Genomic DNA, 21,589 nt, shown 5'->3' with positions numbered 1-21,589 from the left:
AAGTATTTGTTTTAACACACTAATAATTCTGCATCATTCTCAAGAAGTACAACCTCTACTGGGCTTTTGTGATTTTTTTTTTGTCCTTTAAGATTGTAGTTCCCAAAAAAGGTTTCCATTGCAGATACAGTGCTACTGAGTATGGGGGGGCAGTGTTGGGAGGCTCCTCTTGAGGTCCACTGTCATCTCCATGGTTTTGAGCATGATCAGCTCCTGGTCATTATGACCACCCCAGCAGGCCAGGTGTTCAACCTCCCACCTGTATGCGGACACGTCACCATTACTGATGAGTCCAGTGACTATTGTGTCATATGCACATTTGAGGACTTAGACAGTGGAGTCCTTGGAAATGCAGCCGTTGGTGTGGTGGGAGAGAAGCAGTGGGGAGATCACACATCCCTGGGGGCACCAGTGCTGACTGTGGGAGCTGGATCTGAGTCTCCCCAGCCTCACCTGCTGCTTCCTGTCTGTGAGGAAGTTGCTGATCCAGTGACAAGTGGGGGCAGGCAGAGAGGACTGGGTGAGTTTGAAGTGGAGGAGCTCCTGGGTGATGATGTCAAAGGCCGAGCTGAAGTCCACAAACCAAATCCTTGCATTGGTGCCTTAGTTGGCTAGTGATGTCCTTCACATGGGCCAGAACTTTCCAAGGTCCTCATGATCAAAGATGCTAGAGCATCAGGTCTGCAGTCATTTAGTCCCATTATGCAAGATATATTGTGTGTCGATATGATGTAATGGCTCTTAATGAGGGAGAACATGCATCAGTGTTGTTATGTGAATGAAGATGAAACAATGGGCAATTTAATATTACATATTATAGGGCTTTGGTGTTTTGAGGGGATTTAATTGTTGCATATATTCTTTCACCAGCGTACAAACTTTTGTTCATTATTATATGAACTGGCTCAGTTCTTTGCAAAATATTGACGAAAATACTTTTAGATTTACGTTCATAAAAACGTAACATACTTTTCATAAGTGAATGTCTTTACTAAAATGCAGATGCCTACAGAAGCCCAGTCAGTAATGATAACAATATATGGAATTACACAACTGTGGTTGATTTTCACTAATACTTGGAAAAATTAAGATCGAGCCTTTTTCTCATACGCACAATTGTCGTCCGAAAAAAATGAGGACGTCATGCCGTTAAACGTATTGCGTAATACGTCTTTATGGTCGTTACGTCTTGACGTAAGTTCTGCTGGGCAGCGGAGTAGCAGGAAGGAATGTGAGGGATATAGGGTGAGTATTATGGACGGGCCATACCACTGGTTTTCTTTTCGACACGATACCAAATTACACCATGGTTGGTATTTCGACGTCAAAAGTCGGTGCCGGTGTTATGGTTTAAGTGTTGATCCTGTTAACTGGTGACTAGCGCGGTATCACGCCATACATTTATTTTTGCGGAGGGCGGAAGCAGATGCGTCAAGTTTGGGGAGCCGAGTAAAATAAATAAAAGACGTACGCTAATGAAGAAAAGTACTTAAATGTAACAACCACGCATGCAATTGTAAGGGTGATGTAGCAGATTATGGATGTAAAATTGAATCCCTTATGAAAAAAGATTACTCTTCAAGTATGTATTTTAAGTAATCCTAAAGTATGTGCATAAACAGTTCCGAGTATTACAGTTTTCCAAAGTTGACGACTCTGCCATCACCACATGCACCATAACACCGGTTTGACCAATAATCCAAAGTCTTTTCGTGGCCCTATGTAGCATTTTACGGAATCACATTGCTTTCACAATTTTGCCAGGAGGTTATATTATTTTTTGATTCTCTGCAGTTAATTTCTAATAATAAGAAAACTATAAGAACATCCCATATATTAGAAAAATATATATTTATTTGAATAGAGAACTTTAGATTAATGTTTTGTCGGTGTGCTCATCATTGTCACTGTGTTATTGTAATGTTTCTCCTTAGGACAATTTTATCCGCAAAGGGCCGGTGTGTATGCAGGTTTTTGGGATAACCTGTAGGTCAGCTGTTCAAACCCAGGTGTGAGGACTCTTCAGCCAATCAGTCCTCTAATTAGGGATTTGCAATGAAAACCTGCATACACACCGGCCCTTTGCGCATAAGATTGGCCACCCCTGCCTTATGTTATACCTGCCGCGCTTGTCTACGGTACGGTGTATTCCTTGTAGTATACATACATTTTTTATTATGAATGTTACACTTATGTTGTATCACATTCATTGTATACTGAATTGTTTCTGTTCAGTAAAAAAGGAGAAAGGCATTGCTCTCCCAAAAGAAAAGAGAACCTGAGGTCATAGTTGGGAGATAGCAAGCCATAATTACGATAATTTGTTTTTCTCGTTACTGCAATGCACCTTCTCGGTAAATCTGGATGGGGGGATAAGCGCTGAATGGATGTGCTGCCTTTTTTCCTACCCAGCAAATACTGATTATGAGCTGAAGCACAAATCAAGGTTCCGGCTGTCTGAATTCACGGGCTGCATCCTTGGAAGGAGGTGGTCTGTGAAGGTGTAGCCTTTGTAGGCTGCATTCATCTGACGTCAAAGATAAAGCCTTGTCAAATGGGACGGTCTGGCCTGCATTATTTGCGTCACCTGCTCTTTCCGCTCTTACCCTTGAGTCATGAAGCATTTGCAATTCAATTTGAATATTTTGCAAACAAGCATACGCAAGTGGCAGATGCTTCAAATGCACCACAATTTTTCTCCCACTGGCAATAGCATCACTTGCCCTTTGCTGTGATAGCGGCCCCTCGTCTGTCACAAGCTGCAGTGCGGCCCCTCGTCTGTCACAAGCTGCAGTGCGGCCCCTCGTCTGTCACAAGCTGCAGTGCGGCCCCTCGTCTGTCACAAGCTGCAGTGCGGCCCCTCGTCTGTCACAAGCTGCAGTGCGGCCCCTCGTCTGTCACAAGCTGCAGTGCGGCCCCTCGTCTGTCTCAAGCTGCAGTGCGGCCCCTCGTCTGTCACAAGCTGCAGTGAGTGCGCGATGCGTCCCAAGCTAGCAACTCCCAACTCATCCATTGCTTTTTCCGTATTACTTGGTTTGTCTCACACAATTGTGTGTTGCCTTTAGTTGGATGTTTTTACAAAGATTGCAAATTGCTGTTGTACTATCAAAAAATACTTCTAGAACATGACCCTCTGATGTTCTTATGCTCCTCGTACCGCAAAGGGTGTCCACATGATGTCACAGCAGATGGAGGTTACCTCGCCCCCCCCCCCCCCGCCATGAGTGGCACAAAACTTAGAGGCAGCATTAGTGTTCACCTTGAATGCTGCAGAAACACATCTGAAATAGGGAAGAGCTGTCGTCCGGTTGATTGTACAGATTGATTTAACAAGAAACAGGGGCTATATTTTCACAATGATTAAGTATCGGACATGGATCGGTAACGTATGAGTGATATCCAATCCGTCTAATAGGTCTGGATCGGTGCCAGTACTGATCCAAATATCGGGTCAGATTGGGGCATCTCTAGTTAACACTGCAGTGCTGTGACAGAATGCTACCCAGGTATTGGAAAAACGGTAATATTACAAGTGACTGCAAAATAAGAGCTGTTGGCGGATGTTGTGTTTCAGGGCCCCCCCAGTTCATCGCCCCTGCTTTTGTGGTGCGACAGATAAGCCCATCCTGCTATAAGTTTTGACAGGGACTGCAACACTGTGAACACTGTGCACTCAGTAGAATTTTTTATTTTTTTTATCAATCACATATTATTCTTAAGATTTATTATTTTTATTTACTTTGTTATTCCTGTGATTTTCAAGCCCTTCTAGATTTTCACTCAAACTGCATTCCACTTCTCAAATGTATTTTTTTTTACATGTCACATTCATCCCTCTTTTTCGACCCTCTTTCTAATTTTTCAAACTGCTCCCATTCAGTCAATCAACATAAAACCCCCAAACTTGCTGAAAACATCCAGTTTGCAGCTCAGAACTATGCAACCAACTTTCATCAGTTCCACCCTCCTTCATACGTTCTTTTGCGTCCCTCTGTATTCCTTCCATTGATGCAGAAACTCCGTTCCACCTCTCAGATGTTTCAGAAATTAAGAAGTGTGCTCTTATTTCTCTTTTTGATATTTTACCTGCATCCCTCTTTCATCTTCCTTTCCGGAAACTCAAACCTTTCTTTGTGTTAGCATCCACATAACTGTACGGCCAACAACATTTGTATTTTCCTGCAGAAATTTATCTAGTTTTACTTGTTCTTTACAGAAAATGAATGAAGGCCACTGAGTCACGGGTATGAAAAATAAGTATTTGTACAGTTTATTTTTGTAAATATTGAAAATGAGTGACACCCAAACATAAGGGATAAAAAGGTTCTCTTCAAGTGCCCCCTCATGCCCCCCCGCCTGAGATCTGGAACTGCTGAAATTTTGACACCAGTCACATTAGATGGGGGGGGGGGCTGTGATGAGGTCGTCCGGGGAATAGACCACCACCGTCGTTCCCACATCATTTAGTTTGTCACTGTTTTAGTGATGCTTCTTCATTTAGTGCATTGGAGGACTAATATCTAGCAATGACTTTTACTTTAGCTTGGTGGGTACATCAAACTAAATACACATTTTTTTTAGCTGCACTCAGGACGACAGACAGAGGAGATGAAAAGCATTTACTAACAGAGCAGCGTGAACGTGACCTGTGGGCTTCTCACCAAAGCCACGGAACGACTGGCTGCACTTGATCCCCAAGCTGGTAAGTTCCGCTTTAGTTTTGTTGTTTCAGGTCAGGCCATGGACATGTCGAGTAGAGGCAGCTCCAGCCTCCAGGACTGCATCCTCTTCAGAAGTCCATCCAGCCATGATGATGAGACTTTATTTGCCATTTGCACAAGTATAAAGGAATTCTTTACACATATCCTTGCTGAAGAGCCCAGCAGTGATATGAATCCCACAGAGCCACAAACTGCCACATTAGGCAGGACAAGTTTCCAGGTGCTTCAAATCTTCAACCTGCTAACCCAGTTAGAGCCGTACTGAGAGCTCAGTGTCTGGTGCTGCAGGACAGATGCATCATCTGTGTATGATTCTGCTAAATGAAATACTTCAATGCATGTTCTTCTTTCCCTTTCTGCTCACAGACGTCCCCCTGCAGGGCTGTGGCCAGCTTCAGCATGGACCAGAAACCTCCCCAGCTAAGTGTGGCAGATGTGAAGGAGGAAGCTCAGGACGTCCTCATATCGGATGTGGACGGGGCCGGGCACAGCAGCCCTGACGAGGCGAAATGGAGCGCTGCTGGTGTGGGGCCCAGCTGCCTTCTGCACTCACAGGTTGTTCACCTTGCTTGGTAGTATCCAGGCGACCACATTAACCTTGACATTTATGAAGTCATTTGGGATTTTACAACTTCTGTGTCTGAATTCAGGGGCAGCATTCTTGGAAGGACCTGGTCTTCGACGGTATAGCCTTTGTAGGTTGCGTTCTTTGAAGGCCCTCTGTACAGTAAATCTTAGGATGTGTTGGGCTGTATGAATCCATCCGGTGCATCCTTCGTAACTCGGCAAAAGAAGTACACATTTCAAAACCAAATTTGAAGGAGTCATCGACATGGGACAGCCTGATCGTGCCACTGAGACGCATTCAGTCTTCGAATGCAGCCTTCAAAGGATGCAGTCTGTTTAACCGCTGTTCAAACACAGTCTCTGTGTGTCCTGCCTCCAGCCTTTTAACTATGACAGTGAGTCTGTATTTAAACACCTTCACAGGCCTGCTGTCATGTCACCTGTGCTTTTACCCTGTAGTACCTTCAGCAGTGAGCTGCTTAGATGGACTAGGAGTGGAGAGAGAGCAGCAGCTTGAGGGCAGCTTGTGTTCAGTATCAGTCATGAAAAATGTGTCCTGTATGATACCTGGTAAAGACATTGGTAGATCTGGCCCTGCTTCTTTGTGTGATTCTGAAACATGTTGCTTTCAGTCCCATAGACCAGATGAACTCTTTACAGAAGAATTTTGACTCTCTCCTCTCTTCTGTAGAAAGCAGAGAGTACAGTGTGTCCCGTCTTTAATGGGGAGGTGAAAGAAGAAACAGTGTTTCAGGATGTGACTGAGGAGAAAGTGGCTTGGAGTGTCAGACCTCCAATCCCAGGTGACTATAGAAACATCTTCCAGCTTCCAGGAAATTCCACATGGTGCATGCTCTTCTTCATGCCTCCTTATTCAGTCCAAACTCTCATTCCAGGGAGGAGAATGAACAAGTTCCCTTGTCCTCACTGTCCAATACTACCTTATACATCAGAGATTTTCGTCCAGAGACACATCAAGAAATCCCACCCCGAGAAGTTTGACCCCAGTGTGATACTGAAACTTCTCTGCTGCTCCCATTGTGGTAAGAGCTTCAGTCATGTCGGAGTCCTAAAGGAGCATGAGCAGACTCACACTGGGGAAAAGCTGTACAAGTGCTTCCAGTGTGAGAAGAGCTTTAGTCATTTAAGATACCTAAAGAAGCACCAGCGGACTCACACAGGGGAGAGGCCCTTCAAGTGCTCCCATTGTGGGAAAAGCTTCAGTCATGTAGGAGCCCTAAAGGAGCATGAGCAGACTCACACTGGGGAAAGGCCTTACCAGTGCTTCCAGTGTGAGAAGAGCTTTAGTCATTTAAGATACCTAAAGAAACACCAGCGGTATCACACAGGGGAGAGGCCCTACCAGTGTTCCGAGTGTGGGAAGAGCTTCAGTCAGGTAATAAACCTAAAGTATCATCAGCGGATTCACACAGGGGAAAGACCCTACCAGTGCTTGCAGTGTGGGAAGAGCTTCACTCGAGTAGAAAACCTGAAGAAGCACCAGCGGATCCACACAGGGGAGAGACCCTACCAGTGCTTGCAGTGTGGGAAGAGCTTTACTCAAGCAGGCGTCTTAAAGACACACCAGCAGATTCACACAGGAGAGAGGCCCTACCAGTGTTCCCAGTGTGGGAAGAGCTTCACTCAAGCAGGCGTCCTAAAGACACACCAGCGGATTCACACAGGAGAGAAGCCGTACCATTGCTCCAAGTGTGAGAAGAGCTTCAGTGTTTTGGAAAAACTAAAGAAGCACCAGCGGATCCACACAGGGGAGAGGCCCTACCAGTGCTCCCAGTGTGGGAAAAGCTTCATTCATTTAGGAAACCTAAAGGACCACCAGCGGATTCATACAGGGGAGAGGCCCTACCAGTGCTCCCAGTGTGGGAAGAGCTTCATTCATTTAACGAACCTAAAGAAGCACCAGTGGATTCACACAGGGGAGAGGCCCTACCAGTGCTCCCAGTGTGGGAATAGCTTTAGCGCTTTAGAAAAACTAAAGGAGCACCAACGGATTCACACAGGGGAGAGGCCCTACCACTGTTCCTACTGTAAGAAGAGCTTCAGTCATGTAGGAACACTAAAGATCCACCTGCGTATTCACACAGGGGAGAGGCCCTACCAATGCTCCCAGTGTGGGAAGACCTTTAGTCAAGTAGGAAACCTAAAGCACCACCAGCGCATTCACACAGGGGAGAGGCCCTACCAGTGTTCCGAGTGTGGGAAGAGCTTCATTCAAGCCGGAGTTCTAAAGAAGCACCAGCGGATTCACACAGGAGAGAGGCCCTTCCAGTGTTCCCAGTGTGGGAACAGTTTTAGTGCTTTAGGAAAACTAAAGGAGCACCAGCGGATTCACACAGGGGAGAGGCCCTACCAGTGTCCTTATTGTAAGAAGAGCTTCAGTCAAGTAGGAACCCTAAAGATCCACCTGCGGATTCACACAGGGGAGAGACCCTACCAGTGCTCCCAGTGTGGGAAGAGGTTCACTCAAGTAGGAGCCCTAAAGAAGCACCAGCGGATTCACACAAGATAGAGGCCCTACCAGTGCTCCCAGTGTGGGAGGCACTTAAGTCAATGAGGAGAACATTAGACAAGTTTAATTGTTCTCACGGACGATGAAAAGAAAAAGGATGCTTTTATTTTACATGGGCAGTTATTGCAAATGTGATTCCAAATGGGTCATCCACTTCCTGTACAGCAGTGTTCCCTAAGTTGTATGTAAATAAATGAACAAACAATCAAATAAAATAAAAAATAAAAAATGTGCACACATTTGCAAGGATTTGGATTTGTTACACATATGTTGGATTCTAATGCTTAAGGGATTCTGTTCTGATGAAATGTATTTCACCAATTTATGAACATGTTTAGAAGTCTGTAAAATATATGCTCTTTCATGCTGTAACATCATTAACTTTTCTCATCCATATCAAGCACACTATAATTACGTTTCACTATAATTACGTTTCACTCCAATCCCCGACAGCTGCCATCCATTAGCTTAACTAATCCCAGACTCTACTTTTTTTGCACATTACCGCTCTGAACATGGTGAATATCCTTCAGCTTTCCATTCTCTTTAAACATGACAAATGAAGTATTTGTTTCAACAGACAAATAATTCAGTGTCGTTCTCAAAAACCTTGATCATATATCTACATTACAGCAAACAATAGACTTTATTACACCAGTGCCTCTGAAAAAGGCCGTTTGATTGTGAATAGAAGTTGACACCCTCTATGGGCCCGTTGACACCCTCTATGGGCCCGCCATGGTATTTATTTTACATATCTTCCCTCTTGCTGCTTGTACTGCTCAGGGTTGCTGGTACAGAATCAGATTTATCTGTTCACATATGTTCACACCAGAGGGCTGCTTGGAATGAGGAAACCAGTAATACCGCAGACTTCCATGGGAATGGGAGAAAGATGTTCCAATGGAGACAGCGAGGATTGGGATGATCTGTATGATATTCTCACAGGGATCATAAGATGTATGGTAAGACTGTTGTAACAGGAATGAAATTGCTCATAAATGTATAGTCATATATCTGCAGCAGTAATTGCAAGTCGTCTTTGTTCTCAGTCCAACCTGGTGGCAGTATCAAGTGAGGCATTTAGTTCACTCTCTGTAACCGCTTATCCTATTTGGGTTCATGGGGGTTCTGGTGTCTGTGGGCAAAAGGCATGGAACAGTCCTGGATGGGGTGCCAACCCATCTGTGGGCAGCTTGGTAACTCCACTTAACCTTCGTGTGGTTCTGTGGGCAGCTTGGTAACTCCAGTTAACCTCCGTGTGGTTCTGTGGGCAGCTTGGTAACTCCAGTTAACCTCCGTGTGGTTCTGTGGGCAGCTTGGTAACTCCAGTTAACCTCCGTGTGGTTCTGTGGGCAGCTTGGTAACTCCAGTTAACCTCCGTGTGGTTCTGTGGGCAGCTTGGTAACTCCAGTTAACCTCCGTGTGGTTCTGTGGGCAGCTTGGTAACTCCAGTTAACCTCCGTGTGGTTCTGTGGGCAGCTTGGTAACTCCTATTAACCTTCGTGTGGTTCTGTGGGCAGCTTGGTAACTCCAGTTAACCTTCTTGTGGTTCTGTGGGCAGCTTGGTAACTCCTGTTAACCTTCTTGTGGTTCTGTGGGCAGCTTGGTAACTCCAGTTAACCTTTGTGTGGTTCTGTGGGCAGCTTGGTAACTCCAGTTAACCTTTGTGTGGTTCTGTGGGCAGCTTGGTAACTCCAGTTAAATGCAGAGGACACATTTCGTTGTTGCGCACTATGTGCTGTGGTGTGTTAACAATGACCACTGATCACCAAATTCTAAATTAATTAAATTAAAAATTCTAAATGCAAACTAAGCAGAAGCAATTGGGTCAGCTGTTGGGGAGGGTGCCTGTTTGTGTTGGTGCACGGTGGTCTGTAGCACCTGGTAGAGAGACATTGAACGAGGTCATGTCCTTCCTTGGTGTGAGGGGTCTGTGGTGATTTTTCTCTGATTTTTTCCTGACTCGGGACAAATACAGGTCTGGCAGGGGGCAGGTTAAAGGTTTCCATTGCAGATACAGCGATACTGAGTATGGGGGGGGGGGGCAGTGTTGGGAGGCTCCTCCTGAGGTCCACTGTCATCTCCATGGTTTTGAGCATGATCAGCTCCTGGTCATTATGACCACCCCAGCAGGCCAGGTGTTCAACCTCCCACCTGTATGCGGACACGTCACCATTACTGATGAGTCCAGTGACTATTGTGTCATATGCATATTTGAGGAGTTAGACAGTGGGGTCCTTGGAAATGCAGCTGTTGGTATGGTGGGAGAGAAGCAGTGTGGATGTTCTTTCAACGACATACAAGCTTTTGTCCATTACTGTATCATCTGGCTCAGTTCTTGGCACAATATTGCCAAATATTTTTAGATCTAAATCCATAAAACGTCACCAGTTTTATAAAATATATGTCTTGACTAAAATGCAGAAGCAAAGACCCAGTTACCAATGTTAATAATAAATTGACATAAAATTGCGGAGGATTTTCACTAATACTTGATATGATACTTGATACTTTTTGACAAATGTTCAATTCAACGTATAAATGAATGAATGAATAGTGCGCGTGTGTGTGCGCGTCCGTGTGTAAATGTGCAAATATTCGGGAACAAATGAGGTGTGGCCACAGCAGGAGTAGACAGCGTCATGGCGTTTATCGTATTGCGTATTACGTCATTATGGTCATTACGTCTTGGCGTTAAGTTCTGCTCGGCACCGGAGGAGCAGGAAGAAATGTGAGGGATGTAGGGTGAGTATCATGGATACTGCAGTTGGTTTTCATTTTGATCCGATACTAAGTAATACTAAGGCTGGTATCCCGATGCCGATGTTAGGTGCCGTCCAAAGCCTTTTTGGGGGCCCTTAGCAAAATTACACGTACGCGCACTGCATTCCCAAAAGAAAAAACAAAGGAGGTCCTGGTTTCGATTCGTATGGTCATGAAAATCTGAAAAAATCATGGAATTAAGAATTCATCTTTTCCAGACCTAGAAAATATCAGAAAGTTTTGGAAAAGTCGTGAGATTTTTGAAAAACGATGTTTTTTAATCAACATCCGTAATATAACCCAGTGTTTTTCGCGGAGTAGCTTAATTATACTTTCCGGAGGCGGTTGAGGCGTTTATACCGCGTGCAGGCGGCATAAAAACACGTCCTTCAAAAAACCCTGCGTTTAAAAATGTCCGATAGACCTAATATTTTTCCAGTCAAGGGCAAAGGGTTCGGTCTGTAATGCATTTTATTGATTGTTGTATAGTGTGTCTTATGTTGTAAGAATTACGAAATAATGTTAAGTTGAAGTGTACCCAAAATGTTATAGAATGTGATGAGCTGAGGTATCTAATGTTATTTCAAAAGTGTGAGTATGTATGTGTATTGTCCGCGTCATTCATTTGCTGTGGTTTTGTAGATGTTAAAGGAGAAAATGATTATTATGTATAATAAAGAAATGTTAACTTGAAGTGTAGAATGTGTGAAAACTGTATGAAGTCAAAATATCTGACAAAATATGTGCTTTGCATATAAATACTTAATGTGCTATCTGTGGGGGAAAAAGATTGTTTCTTTGAAGTATCAGACCATATAAAAATAAAGATGTGTATGTGAGTGGGTGTCATTCAAATGGTCACTAGGGCTGTCACTATCGATTATATTAACAATCAAGTAATCTACCGATTAATCTAACTAATCAAATTATTTATTACGCATAATTAAACATGGCATTTCATGTACATGCTGTTCGCGACATCGCAAGGACTACGATAGTCTGTTGCTTTTAAATCACCAAGAATTGGCGCTAAAACATTTTTACTCAGTCATAGGAAACAAAACTTTCTTTTACAAAATGTTTGTAAACCTGACTGCATGGCTAGGTGCTCGATTTTATACACCTGTAACAATTTGTCTGAATGAAATGCCTAAATTCAACGATTAAGAGGTATGTCCGAATACTTTTGTCCATATAGTGTACATCCATAGCCAAAGAATGAATGCAAGATTATAACAGCTGTTTCCTCTACACAAGGTATATGTTTGTAATGGTGTCATACAATGATGATCACGTAACATAGTTCACTTTTCTTGAGTGGGTGGAACAAAAAACTTTCTTTGAATCGATTCTTGGGAATTTAGGTTGAAGTCCCGGAAAAGTAATGGAAATGATTTGATCAAAACGTCTATGAACCCTATCATAATTATGAGGTCTTTTCCGGTAATTACAAGATAGTAAGTGATAATTGAGAGGGAAGGCATCTGATTAAAAAAAATTAGTTCCTGATCTCGTATTTACATATTTACCTTTTCTCGTGTTTACATGATAATAGGTCATAATTATGAGAAAGTGACTCTGTCGTTTGTGAATGCGATGTGCTTCCATAAAATATGGATAGCAGGTGGATTAAATATGCTGGGGGTGGGATTAAATCTGAACCAGCTCTGAAGGACTCACATCTCACGCACACCTCACGCACATCTCGCCCACATCTCGCGCACACCTCACGCACACCTCACGCACATCTTTCACGCACACCTCACGCATATCTCACGCACATATCTCACGCACACCTCACGCACATACCTCACGCACATATCTCACGCACATCTCTCACGCACATCTCTCACGCACATACCTCACGCACACCTCACGCACATACCTCACGCACATCTCTCACGCACATTTCTTCTTTCCATGACTCTTCTGGGGCTCTTTGTATTTAGTCAATTTGTGTTTCTTTTAGTTCATGAAACATCAGTAGAGGAACGAAAGCTTGTATTTTTTCTAAGTAGTGTTTTTTTTTTTTGATTTTATATGATTGTTCTGCTCAGCAGAGAGACACTTCTTATGTTTTCTAGTTGGAAAACATTGATGTGAATAAATAAAACCATAATTCATTCTGACTTTCTGTCCTTTTAAAATTTTGTATAGAAGTTTTAATATCAATATATATTGAATATTGATACTGTGATCTAAAATATCAAGATATTGTTTTTTTTTGCTATTTCGCCCCAGCCTTAGTGGCATATGAGAAGACCGCCAAAGACGCATATATACTGGTGAACCTGGTTACACTGAAATAAGTCACACAAAGTTTTATTAAAAGAACAAAGGAGTTTTAATAAAATATTTTTAGGGAGGTGAGGAGGGTGTGTAGGGAGGCTAGAGATAGCAGAGGCTGGGGGTGTGGGGAGGAGTAGGGATTAGATGGGGGGAGGGGTTCCATTAGACCTATGGCAGGGATTATGCTTGTTCCCACAACATCTAGTTTGTTATTGTTTTACAGATGATGGTTCGTTTTGTGCATTGGAGGAATAATATCTAGCAATTACTTTTTAGTCTGGTGTGTATTTCAAGCCAAGTTTACTTTATTTAGCTGCGTTCAGGACCACAGCCTTGGTGACGGACCCAACACTGATATGGCAGCTCCATCAGCTGCTGGATTTGAACTGCAACCTTCTTATCACAGGCACAGAGCCACACCCCACCATTCAGTAGGAAAATTTTCCATATGCTTCAGATCTTCATCCTGATGACCCAGTTAGAGCAGAGCTGAAAGCTTCATGCCTGATGCTACAGGAAAGATATATTGTCTCTATCGTGGTTCTGGTAAATGAACAGCTTCAATGCATGTTCATCGTTCCCTTTCTGCTCACAGACGTCCCCCTGCAGGGCTGTGGTCAGCTGCAGCATGGACCAGAAACCTCCCCAGCTAAGTGTGGCAGATGTGAAGGAGGAAGCGCAGGACGTCCTCATATCGGATGTGGACGGGGCCGGGCACAGCAGCCCTGACGAGGCGAAATGGAGCGCTGCTGGTGTGGGGCCCAGCTGCCTTCTGCACTCACAGGTTGCTCGTCTTGCTTGTTAGTATCCAGGCAACTGCATGAACCTTGACCTTTCTGAAGTCATCTGGGATTTTCACAGTCTCTGTGTGTCCTGCCTCCAGCAGTGTAACTATGACAGTGAGTCTGTATCTAAACACCTTCACAGGCCTGCTGTCATGTCACCTGTGCTTTTACCCTGTAGTACCTTCAGCAGTGAGCTGCTTAGATGGATTAGGAGTGGAGAGAGAGCAGCAGCTTGAGGGCAGCTTGTGTTCAGTATCAGTCAGGAAAAATGTGTCCTGTATGATACATGGTAAAGACATTGGTAGATCTGGCCCTGCTTCTTTGTGTGATGCTGAAACATGTTGCTTTCAGTCCCATAGACCAGTTGAACTCTTTACAGAAGAATTTTTGACTGTATTCTCCTTTCCTCAGAAAGCAGAGAGTACAGCGTGTCCCGTCTTTAATGGGGAGGTGAAAGAAGAAACAGTGTTTCAGGACGTGACTGAGGAGAAGCTGACTGGGAGTGTCAGACCTCCAATCCCAGGTGACTATAGAAACATCTTCGAGCTTCCAGAAAATTCCACATGCAGCATCACACAGATATCTAGTGCTGTCTACAGTTTGTATTACTGAATTCTTGTTCTAGACTGCAATAGACTTTTCTCCTAAATCCATCACTTTTGTTCCTATTACCAAACTTATGTTTGCTCTTCTCTATGCCTCTTTGTTCAGTCCAAGTTCTCGTATCAGGGAGGAGAATGAACAAGTTCCCTTGTCCTTACTGTCCTATACTGCCTTATACGTCAGAGACTTACGTCCAGAGACACATCAAGAAATCCCACCCTGAGAAGTTTGACCCCAGTGTGATACTAAATATTCTCTGCTGCTCCCATTGTGGGAAGAGGTTCAGTCATTTAGGACACCTAAAGAAGCACCAGCTGATTCACATTGGGGAGGGGCCCTACCAGTGCTCCCAGTGTGGGAAGAGCTTCAGTCATGTAGGGCCTCTAAAGGAACACGAGCGGACTCACACTGGAGTGAAGCCATACCAGTGCTCCCAATGTGAGAAGTGTTTCAGTTATTTACGATACCTAAAGATCCACCAGCGGAATCACACAGGGGAGAGGCCCTACCAGTGTTCTGAGTGTGGGAAGAGCTTCAGTTATGTCGCAAACCTAAAGAATCACCAGCGGATTCACACAGGGGAGAGGCCCTACCACTGCTCCCAGTGTGGGAAGAGCTTTGGTCAATTAGGAGCCCTAAAGAAGCACCAGCCAATTCATACAGGGGAAAGACCCTACCAGTGCTTGCAGTGTGGGAAGACCTTTGGTCAGTTAGGAAACCTAAAGTACCACCAGCGGATTCACACGGGGGAGAAGCCATACCAGTGCTCCCAGTGTGGAAAGAGCTTCAGTCATGTAGGAAGCCTAAAGAATCACCAGCGGATTCACACAGGGGAGAGGCCCTACCAATGCTCCCAGTGTGGGAAGAGCTTCACTCAAGCAGGAGTCCTAAAGAAGCACCAGCGGATTCACACAGGGGAGAGGCCCTACCAGTGCTCCCAGTGTGGGAACAGCTTCAGTCATTTAAGAGCCCTAAAGGTGCATGAGCACACACACACTGGGGTGAAGCCATACCACTGCTCCCAGTGTGAGAAGACCTTCAGTGCTTTAGAGAAACTAAAGAAGCATGAGCGGATTCACACGGGGGAGAGACCTTACCAGTGCTCCCAGTGTGGGAAGAGCTTCAGTCATTTAGGAAACTTAAAGGACCACCAGCGGATTCACACAGGGGAGAGGCCCTACCAGTGCTCCCAGTGTGGGAAGAGCTTCAGTCATTTAACAAACTTAAAGAAACACCAGCGGATTCACACAGGAGAGCGGCCCTTCCAGTGCTCTCAGTGTGGGAACAGTTTCAGTGCTTTAGGAAAACTAACAGAACACCAGCGGATTCACACTGGGGAGAGGCCCTACCAGTGTTCCTATTGTAAGAAGAATTTCAGTCAAGTAGGAACCCTCAAAATTCACCTGCGGATTCACACAGGGGAGAGGCCTTACCAGTGCTCCCAGTGTGGAAAGAAGTTCACTCAAGTAGGGACCCTAACAAAACACCTGCGGATTCACACGGGGAGAGGCCTTACCAGTGCTCCCAGTGTGGAAAGAAGTTCACTCAAGTAGGGACCCTAAGAAAACACCTGCGGATTCACACGGGGAGAGGCCTTACCAGTGCTCCCAATGTTGGATAAGCTTCAGTTACTGAGGAGAACTAAAGTGACATGCACTGACTCAGGGGAAGCAGTGATAGTGTGATTAATGAACATTTTGCTGTATAATTGTGTGTAGGCTGTAGTCACAGACGATGGCCTGTATATCCTGAGCTTGACTGATGTTTCTTGTGGAACTGATACTGTCCAACCACTGTGAGGGATTGCTGGAAGTCGGTAGCTGATAGCAGGGTTACTCAGCTGGGTTTGACCTTCAGCAACCACACTATTCCTTGGTCAGAAAAATCACAAACTTGATTGACAATAAAAGTTGTTCACCTGGAGACAGGGTGGAGTGCTTTTTGAGTTCTTTGGGTACATGTACATACAGTGTTGATACCGCTGCCGTGGTCCATGCTGCTCCTAATGGCCAAAGTCGAGGTGCTGACTGGGAAGGAACTCGACAACAAACATGGAGCCTTAAATACAGCCCCCCTACAGTCCTGCAGGAAGACCTCATCCCTGGGTAGGAAGCACAGATGGGCCTCACAGAGATCTTCCCTTTTATCTTTTAAAGGCAGACTGTCCAGGTTCCTCATGTCCTTTATTGGCTGGTGCACTTTACTGTTTATGTTCACATGTACAGTTTGTTTCTAGTTTTGGTTAAGATGTAGTTTAAGTTTGAGTTCTCACAGACAATCCAAAGGAAAAGGACGCGTGTTTATTTTGTAAGGGTAGTAATTGGATGGGTGATTACAAATCGGTCACTTCCTGCACAGCAGCACGCCCGAATCATAAATAAGGACAAACAGATTAATGAATATTAAAATGTTCACCCATTTGCAAGCATTTCGATTTTGTTTCAGATATTTTTTATTCTAATGCTTATGGGATAGTTTTTTGAAGAAAAGTTTTTGGGCTCTTTCACTGGCCAGCTTATGAAGACGTCTGGGAATCTGTGTAACTGCTCAGAAATGATTCAAAGTTTTTGTCATGTATGCGGTTGCACTTTTGTGCAAAATCATTGTACAATATTGCTGTTAAGTGCAAATGGAGTATAAGTGGCGTAGTTTTCAGAATTTAAAACCAGAAGGATGACGATGATTAAGCAGCATTGAGAGTTCATATGACCTGAGGGAAGTGACTTCTGCTTAGCCTCTCAGTCCTGGCCTTATGGCAAAGGAGGCGTTTGCCTTAATGCAGCCTCTGGAAATGTCTATGGCTAAGGTGTGATGTGACTGCAATTACCTGTTTTCTCCTGCATCTGTTTTGCCCTTGTGCAGCAGGGGTGGGACTCCATGACACATCATACACACACAACCACACAGCTGGGCACCTTAGGGATGCAAACTTGGATCTTTAAATTGCAGGTGAAATCCTGCGCAACATGGGGGAGACCATGCATCAGTGTGAGATAATTGGTCATTTCATTCTCTTCATGTATTTTGACAAATCCAGATTTCAGAAATCACAACATTTTGGTTTATTGCTTTTCAGAGCATTTATTTATTGCATATTTAACTTAAACAAAGTACAAACTTTTGTTCATTATATCATCTGGCTCAGTTCTTTGCACAATATTGACAAGTATTTTTAGGTTTAAATTTGAAAAAAACGTGACCAGTTTCAACAAGCGTAAAGAGGCCCAGTTAGTAATGGTAAAATATTTGGAGTTATACAGTTGGGGGTTCATTTTTATTAATACTTGATATAAAAAATTAAAATTACTTTTTGACCTGTGCAATTCAATGGCATCGGCCAGAAAACATTCGGTAGAAATAGGCGTGGCCAAGTATCGGAGCAGGGGGCGTAGCGTCAAGGCGTGAACGTATTACGCATTGCGTCATTATGGTCGTTACGTTTTAGCGTGAAGTTCTGCTCGGCAGTGGAATAGCAGGAAGGAATATGAGGGACGCAAGGTGAATGTTACGGATGGGCGATACCACTGATTTTCTTTTTGATTCGATGCAAGGTAATGTCGAGGTTGGTATCCCGATGGCAATATTCCGTGTCGGTTTAAACTTTTTTGGGGCCCTAAGTAAAATTAGGATAGCGGGAGGATTAAGTTTCGGGTGGGGGCGAATAAAATCTGAACCGGGCACTGAAGAGCTCTCACACGTATTCCCCACTTAGTACGCCACTGCATAGTATTTATCACATTTGAACTTTACTACATATCTATTGGTTATTCTACACATATTTGTACATATTATTAACATTTTGTACACCGTTCAGTCAGAGAACTGCTGATTCAGTCTCGTAGTGCTGACATGTACAGTAATAACAATAAAGAATTGAATTGAATAGAATTTTTCCGAGTGGGTTAGGGGAGGAGAGGGGATGCCGTTGCCCCCCTAAAAGTATACCTGTCCTCCACCCCCCCCCCTTATGGGCGCCCCTGCCTGGTTAGAGTGTATATTCTGGGGGGTGTTCCTAAAAGCGACTTAGGGTTTAAACTTTCACTTGAATCTTTAATATATTGTGAATTGTTCTTTGATTAATTGGTTTAATCTGGCTGCAGATGACATATGTATGTGACAAAATATGAAAAGCCATTGTGTTAGTCATTGATGAAAAAAAAATACTTTTTTTTGTTTTTTGCATTTCTTTTAAAATGCCATGTCCTGAATTATTCACACCCCATGAAATTGCGCTCATTTTTGAGAAAATGCAAGCTTCTGTACTCTTCCAAATGCTCCTGGTAATTACTACCATGTTCTAGAGCAGGGGTCTCCAACTCCGGTCCCGGAGAGCTACTATCCAGTAGGTTTTCTGTCCCACTTGGCTTCTGATGAGCCACACCTGCTCCTGGTATTTACCTGAGAACAGGTGTGGCTCATCAGAAGCTGGGTAGGATAGAAAACCTACTGGATAGTAGCTGTCCAGGACCGGAGTTGGAGACCCCCGTTCTAGAGCATTATAATCAACTCTAAAATGAGCATAGCTGAGGCATGAGTTCTCTAGTCGATTACTAGAGGACATCCGGTTGTGCCTTGTGGCATCTTACAAAATGAGGAAAGACCATAAAGCTACATCCAAGTGTTCTCAAGTGGCAGTGGCTACAGTACAAAGCATGATCAAAAAGTAAAAGGAGCCCCACACTGTGATAGGAAGCAGAAAGTAACCCCTGTGTTGTCAAGAAGAATCCAAGGATCACCACCAAGGCCATCCTGATTAATCTGAGTAATTATGGTACCAACATCCTAAGGCAAACACTCCACTGGACTAGGGGTGAAACAGTTACTGGTTTCATGATAAACTGTGGTTATCAACTTTTCTGATGGTTAGTACAGCATTACAATTTCAAATTTTAATTACCGTTAACATTGTGATTGATTATCATGCTTTGAAGAACTTACTGTAATGTGTGGTGGACTGTCGCAACGCAGCAATAGTGAGAAATTAGAAGATGTGTTTTTAAGGGGAAACAACAGCCTTTTATTAAGCCCTTAAAAGGACTAATACAAGCATGAAACAACCACCAAACACATAGTTGGGAAACAGGGAAGTCTGACACCGGACTATAACACGCACACATGGTGGGTAGTTTACACAACGACTAGACCCACACAAGCTCTGGACAGGGTTCACACAAGACATAGGCAAGGGCACCTACTGTATGACAATCGGGAACACAATGTGTATTAACAATTACACAATTGTCATGCAGAGCCAACTCACCAGTGCTACATTATGTTAAGAACTCTACAGCATTAACCAAAGTTAGCAACAGTCTCCCAGACACAGGTGTGCAGGTGAAGCATGTAACATGGGTTTGTTTTGTGACGAATCATGGTGGTAGGAGGTGACAACGCTCAGGAAAGTTTTCAGCTGTGTAGAGGACTAGGTCAGAGGTGTGCTCCATTTTGGCTTTTTTAAGACTGCAGAAGGAAAACTCATTGAAGATGGCCACTTTATCGGCTGAACATGCAGAAAAGAAAATATCTGCACAGGGAGGCAACACGTCTAATCTTATAAGTCATCTTCATATCTTCATGACCGCCACTCTGCTTTTTAGGGAATGCAACGTAAGTTCACTTTTAGCTCAATGCATGATGTTGGGACTTTGGAATGGGGGGAAAATGTTATAGTTTGTCTGTCTAACTTGGTAATAGCTTGTCAAAAATGAAAATTGAGTCTTTCAGTCTTATCTACTCTTGTAAAAACATTGCTGTCAGTGGTGTAATGGAGCTGATAATTTTGCCTGTGTGCTATTAAGAATGAATTCTGTTTACGTTTCTATTTGCATATTCTTGAAATGGAACACTTTAAACAAATTTATTTCCTTTATCTGTATAAAGTATTAGGGCCACATTGAGGGGAAAAAAAAGATTTTGAGAATAAACGTAATTTTGGGCTATGTGTTATTTTAGAGGGGAGTGACCTTTTTCAGGACAGAAGAATACTGGTGGGAACAAACCACAGTTAATGATACTGGAATACACTGTTTGTTTTATTCAGCTTTTTTTTAAAAAGAAAAAAAACTTTTGTTATTGTTTTATTTTATTAGCTAATAAAATGGAGGACTGCTGGTGTGGGGCCCAGCTGCCTTCTGCACTCACAGGTTGCTCGTCTTGCTTGTTAGTATCCAGGCAAATCAGGAAATGGAACTGGAGTTGGGATTGGAAAAAAAAAACTACGGGGAACACAATTGGAGTTGAATTTGAATTTAAGTTCCAACTCCAGTTCCATTTCCTGATTTGGACTGGAATTGATCAATGCATTCCGGAATGGCCCCAACCCTGCTGTGGAGGGAACTGAAGACCAGAGTGAAAGCAAGGAAACCTTCCAACTTCAAAGATTGGAGATATTTGCAAAATCTAAGTTTGAGACAAGCTTGTTAGGAATTATAAGACCTGTTTGTTTGTTATGAGGGTAAATAAAGGCTTTGCCATTGATTTATTGAGAAAGGGTATGAGTAATTTTGAACGTGGCATTTTTTGTAAAAACAATGTTTTTTCAATGTTTATTTTACATACTTTTTTTGCATTTATGTATCCAGCACAATGTCTTACTATCCTTTGTCCAGCCGGAAGACACAGATTAGTCAAGTAAAAATGGAAATTAGGCTCTTCCAGTTCAGGTGGAAGTTGCATGTTTTTGGAGAGTGAATAGAAAACAAAAGATCTGACGTAAATGTATGTGTACAATGTACATGGGGAGAACATGCGAACTCCACACAAGCGGTGGTGTGTGATGATGGTGCTAAACCTCTGTGCCTGTGACTTGAAGATTGCTGGTTCAAGCCCTTGCCTCAGCAGAAGAGTTATATACGTGTCTATATGCCCATGAGGAAGGCCCTTAATCTTCAGCTCCAGGGGTGCTGTGTGCTGGCTGACCCTGTGCTGTGACCCCCCCCCCAGCTCCAGGGGTGCTGTGTGCTGGCTGACCCTGTGCTGTGACCCCCCCCCCCCAGCTCCAGGGGTGCTGTGTGCTGGCTGACCCTGTGCTGTGACCCCCCCCCCAGCTCCAGGGGTGCTGTGCGCTGGCTGACCCTGTGCTGTGACCCCCCCCCAGCTCCAGGGGTGCTGTGTGCTGGCTGACCCTGTGCTGTGACCCCCCCCCCCCAGCTCTAGGGGTGCTGTGTGCTGGCTGACCCTGTGCTGTGACCCCCCCCCCAGCTCCAGGGGTGCTGTGCGCTGGCTGACCCTGTGCTGTGACCCAAAGCTTGCTCTCACCTGTATATGTGTCTTGGTGTCTCATGGATAGCAAGACAGGCAAAGAGAAGTATTCAAATATAATTGTGTAA

General features: G+C 44.0%; 2 pseudogenes; both read left to right on the top strand.

Moving 5' to 3' along the window:
- The window catches only part of LOC111836240 (uncharacterized), a 46,735-nt pseudogene that overhangs the window by 4,315 nt on the left and 20,831 nt on the right, over positions 1-21,589 (top strand).
- Positions 1,221-16,184, top strand: LOC111836238 (uncharacterized; annotated as a pseudogene).

The sequence above is a fragment of the Paramormyrops kingsleyae genome, chromosome 7 (assembly GCF_048594095.1).
Source record: "Paramormyrops kingsleyae isolate MSU_618 chromosome 7, PKINGS_0.4, whole genome shotgun sequence".
Lineage (NCBI taxonomy): Eukaryota > Metazoa > Chordata > Actinopteri > Osteoglossiformes > Mormyridae > Paramormyrops > Paramormyrops kingsleyae.
Note: the sequence above shows the minus strand (reverse complement) of the source record. Positions and strands in the feature narration are given on the sequence as shown.